This window comes from Suricata suricatta, chromosome 9, assembly GCF_006229205.1.
Source record: "Suricata suricatta isolate VVHF042 chromosome 9, meerkat_22Aug2017_6uvM2_HiC, whole genome shotgun sequence".
NCBI lineage: Eukaryota > Metazoa > Chordata > Mammalia > Carnivora > Herpestidae > Suricata > Suricata suricatta.
Window position 1 is genome coordinate 2,358,510 of NC_043708.1, and position 5,385 is coordinate 2,363,894.

Here is a 5,385-nt window from a genome sequence, read left to right on the forward strand (position 1 = left end):
GAGTCCCAAGCAGGCTCCAGGCTCTGAGCTGCAAGGACAGAGCCCGACACGGGGCTCGAACCCACAAACCTTGAGATCATGACCTGAGCCAAAGTCGGATGACCAACAGACTGAGCCACTCAGGCGCCCCGGTTTCTTCTTTAAAAACTTTATTTTACTGTCATAAGAACACCCTGTTAACACAATTTTCAGTGTAAGAGGCATTATTGGGGACTGTAGGTGCATTTGGTTTCTATTCCTTCCCACTGTGTTTCTGAGGTTTCTCCATGTGGCAAGGATCAGTCGTCCGCTCCCTTTTATTGCTGAATAATTTATCATTGTATGCATGGGCCACAGTTTATCCATCTATTCATGTGAACCTGTGTTTCCATTTTTTTGCTCTTAAGACTGATGCTGCTATGAATGCGTACGGATCTGTGGGGGGCCGGTTTTCATCTCTCTCGGGCAGATACGGAGCAGCAGGATTGCCCTGTCACACAGGAGGTGTGAGACACTGCCACGCCGTTCCCCAAAGCGGCCGCACCATTTACATCCCCGGATGCGGGTGCGAGCTGCCCAGTGCCTCACATCCCTGTCAACAACGCGGTGTGGTCAGTCTTTTCTTGTTGGACTAAGAGGTGTGTGCTGGTGTTTCATTGTGGCTTTGACTTGCTTTTCCTGCGACTGGATCCTCTTCTCACGTGCCTGTTGGTCATCTGTATATCTTCCTTGGTGACATGTCTTTTCAAATCTTTTCCCTTTTAAAACTGGGTCATGGGGGTGCCTGGCTGGCTCAGTCAGTACAGCGTGTGATTCTTGATTTCCGCATCATAAGTTCGAGCCCCATGCTGGGTGTAGAGATTACTTAAAAAATAAAATATTGGGGGGGTGCCTGGGTGGCTCAGTCGGCTAAGCCTCCGACTTCAGCTCAGGTCATGATCTCACATTTGTGGGTTTGAGCCCCGCATCGGGCTCTGTGCTGACAGCTCAGAGCCTGGAGCCTGCTTTGGATTCTGTGTCTCCCTCTCTCTCTCTGCCCCTCCCCTGCTCATGCTCTGTCTCTCTTTACCTCAAAATAAATTAAAACATTAAAAAAATAAAATAAAATATTGGGGTGCCTGGATGGCTCAGTTGGTTAAGCATTCAACTCTTGATTATGGCCCAAGTCATGATCTCACAGTTTGTGAGTTTGAGCCCCAAGTTGGGGTCTGCACTGACAGACGGCACGGAGCCTGCTTAGAATTTTCTCTCTCCCTCTCTCTCTGCCCTCCCCGCCCCTTTCTCAAAATACATAAACATTTGAACAAATAAGATCTTTAAAAAATGGGTCATATGTCTTCTTATTAAGTTCTAAGAATTCTTGATATATTTTGGGTAGACACAGAATTTACAACTGTTCTACTCAGGCTGTGGGATCATCAACAGTATCTTGGGAAGTGCAAATGTTTTTAATTTTTATAAAGTCCCATTTGTCCATTTTTTCTTTTATAGAAAAAATATCTAAGAGCTCTTTGCCTACGCCCAAGTCATGGAGATTATCTCCCCAATTCTTGACTTTACCTTAGTTTCCTTCACCCCCCCCACCCCCCCTTCCGAGGCCTGACAGCATCAATTCCTTGGCTTCTTTCTCCCCCTCTCAGGCACCCCTCCTTTTGTCCCCCGCTCACCCGCCTTTTAGCAGTGTTTTGTTCTGCTCGTTAATTCTTAAATCAGGTCATACTCCCCAAGGACAGGGATGCTTCTCTGCTTGTTGACTGCAGAGTCCCAAGTGCCTAGAACAGTGCCTGGCATACAGCAGGTGCTCAGTAGATCTCTGTTGGATTCGGTCATGTTGTTCCTTGGGTGGCACCACATGGCATTTGGGAGAAAAGTCCAACTGTCTTGTCCAGGCCTCCAAGGCCCAACGTGACCTGGCTCTGCCCACCTCCACCCACAGTCCTCTCTAATCCTCAAGTGTACCAGGCTCACTCCCAAATCAGGGCCTTTGCTACAGCTGTTCCCTCTGCCTGGAATTCACTTCCCTCTGCCTTCCTCCAGGCTGACTCCTGTCCATCAGAGTTCAGCCTAAATGTCACCTTCTCTGAGAAGTCCTCCCTGGCCACCTCATCAAAAGCACCTGCCCAGTCCGCCATGTTCCATCACACTATCCCATCGCCCTGCTTTCATCGTCCACAGAGCACCATCTCCAATCAGAAAATTTCCCAGTTACTATCCTTACGTAGTGGTTGGTTATCCTCCGGTCTCCGTGGGTCCCAGGACAGAAGCAGGGAGGAGAACAGAGCTCCTGACCCACTTGGGTCAAGCCCTTCCTCCCTCAGGGGCTTTCCTTGGTTATTCTGGCCCCTGGAGGTTCACTGTCTCCTCTGTTTTCATTGCTTTCCCACTGGTGACTTTGGTGGCCCCTTGCAAGGTCTCATTCCCCATTAAATCTGGGGTTGGCCATGGCACCTGTTCTGGCCAATGAAATGTAATGGAAGTAGACGTTGGATAAGCTCTTGCATATTGGGGCTTGTCCTCTGTGGAACCTAGTTGCCATGCGGTGAGGAAGGCCACATTAGCCGCATGAAGTGGCCTAGCAGAGGAGAGCTAAAGCTCCCAGCTGGCAGCTCACATCAGCTGCGGCCATGTAGGTGAAGCCACCTTGGATGTTTTTGCTCAAGTTGAGCCTCCAGCTAATCATAGCTGTATAAATGACTAAGCTGATGCCACATAAAGCAAAGGAACCATCCAGTCAGTCCATATTCCTTACGTGAGAAATAAGAAATCATTGCTGTTTCAAGCCACTGTTGTGGGATTGTTTGTTACACAGCAGCAGATAGCTGATACACTTGTGTTAGTCTCCTTTGTCTCTCAGGGTTCACTGGCATAACTGCAGCCCACTCTCCTTCCCCACCCCCAGTCCATCGCTCTCAGAAACTGACAATTCTCCCAATCACCTCCCTCTTTGGGGCCAGAAGACCCTCCCGGACATTACTGACCTGTCTCCTCGGCAGTCCAGTCCTGTGTTCCCTCGGTAATGGGCATAAGAAAAGCCTAGGGCTTTAGTGACACTTGGCAAGGCTCTCCCCACCCTCAAGGACCGCAGCTCCCCATTAGGCAAGGGCTGGCAGAGGAAGGGAAGGCTCCCTGGCGATCCCTGATCTCCCCGTGTAGACAGCTCTCTCCAGTCATGTTCTTGGGAGGGGGCAGGGGTCCCCGCAGTGGGAACAGAGGACAAGCTTGGGGCACAGTGACATGAGGGGTGGCCCAGCAGCGGATGGCTGCCTCCCCGGCCAGCCACCTCCCAGCTGTGTGTCCTGTGGCCAGTGACTCAGACCTCTCTGGTCTCGGTGGGTGCACCTATCACAGGGGCCAGGTATGTAGAACCCTGGGCCGGCCTGGCACTCAGGAGACTCATAAAAGTGCACCTGGGGAGGAGGAAGAAAGGGGCCAGGGGCGGGGTCAGGGAAGCCCCTGGGCAGCGCAGTCGGGCCACTGGCTAGGTGGACGACATTCCCGGTGGAGGGAACAGCCAGTGCGAACGTGCGGGGCACCTGAGGCTGTGCCTGCAGGCCGCGGGAGCCCAGAGGCCGGGCTGGGGGCCTCGAGGCTGTCTCCCGGCGGGGAAAGGGGGCAGGGGGCAGCGCTGGTCCCCACGCCCCAGACCCGGAAACCGCAGCGCCGCCCGGCCTCTTCCGCTTGGGGAGGGCCGCCTTTCCTCCTTGGCCCCCGGCGGGGTCAGAGGGCTCCCGGGCTGGCGGCGGAGACGCGGGAGAGGAAGCCCGGCCCCGCCCAGCGCCCCGAGGCCCCAGCCAGTCCCCTGCTTCTCGCCCGACGATCCGCCCGGCTCCCGACGCCCCGGGACTTCCGATTGGCGGGTCAGGGCGGTGGCAGGCCCGAGCCCCGCCCACGGAGAGGGGGCGGGGCCGCAACTCTGGGGGGCGGGGCGGGCAAGGAGGGCGCCGGAGAGGCAGCTGTGAGCCGCGGGCGTGGACTGGGCAGGATCTGGCTATTTTACGGCGAAGGCTGAGGCCCAGAGTGGAAAGAGGCTTGCGAAGGCCACATAGCGAGTGGCAAGCGGAGTGAGGTCTCGCGGTGGAGACCCAAGCCCGTGGACCAGGCCGCCGGGTAAGGGCACTCGGATGTCCTTGCCCCCAGGCGACCTGGGGCGACCTGACCCACACCCTGGCTGAGTGGCTGGCTGAGCCTGGACCGGCTTCAGGCTGCGAAGACGCGCGCGGCCGCCAGGGGACGGTGTCGGTCCGCGCTGGACGCTGGGCGCGCCGGTAGGGCGGGGCTGCCCCCCTGCCTGCTCTTTGGTCCCGTGCGCAGACAGGGAAACTGAGGCGGAGCCCACTCTGGCTCCGGCCATTGCCTGGACCCCTCCCCAGGGTCGCGGGGCGGGATCCGGTAAGAGGACTCCCCTTTCCAAATTAAAAAAAATTTTTTTATGTCTTTATTTTGAGAGAGAGAGTGAGCGGGGGAGGGGCAGAGAGAGAGGGAGACAGAATCTGAAGACAGGCTCCAGGCTCTGAGCTGTCAGCAGAGCCCAACGCGAGGCTCGAACCCACAGACCGTGAGATCATGACCTGAGTCAAGTCGGCCCCTTAACCGACTGAGCCCCCCAGTCACCCCAGGACTCCCCTTTCCAAGCTCTGCACCCAATGCGTGCAACAAAACAAGTCAACGTCCCCTTCCTCCATACACCTGCTTTGGCCCCTTGCCCAGTGGCTCTGCTTCCCAGAACTTGTTTCCCTTTCGAGTCACCGGAGGGACAATGTTCCTTTGGATGCAGGGATCCAGGCCCCCGCAGCCGGAGGGCCTTGGGAAGGTGAGGGAGTGTTCCCCATGCTGGGCACAAACCCATAGACCGTGAAAGCATGACCTGAGCCAAAATCAGATGCTTAACTGACTGAACCACTCAGCCCTCCCCCATTTTTTGAATGTTCCATGGGGCGTGGCAGAGAGAGAGAATCCCAGAATCCCAAGCTGGCTCCACACCGCCAGGGCAACGCCCCATGAGGGGCTGGATCCCACCATCCATGAGATCATGCCCTGAGCTGAAGCCATGAGCCAGAACCAAGAGTCAGATGCCTAACCCGCGGAGCCACCCAGGCACCCCGCAAGCCGGAAGTCTTGACCCACGAGGGAGCAATGGAAAATGAGGAGGGAGGCTCAGACAGTGGGGGTCTGTCCTGGGCCTGGTCCACCTTGGCTGTGTTTGTCCCCATGGCCCTGGGTGTTTAGCTTGCTGCTGCTTCCCAGGGCAGGTCAGAGGGCTTAGACAGATGCTTCTAGGCCCTTAGGGGGCACTGCCACTTCTCAAGGTCACACAGCCTGGCAGCTTGCACTGGCGGGGGAGGAGGGACAAGCTTGGCCTTCGGCCTTTCCACTGCTTCCTGTACCTGCCAACTTGCCCTCCTGCCA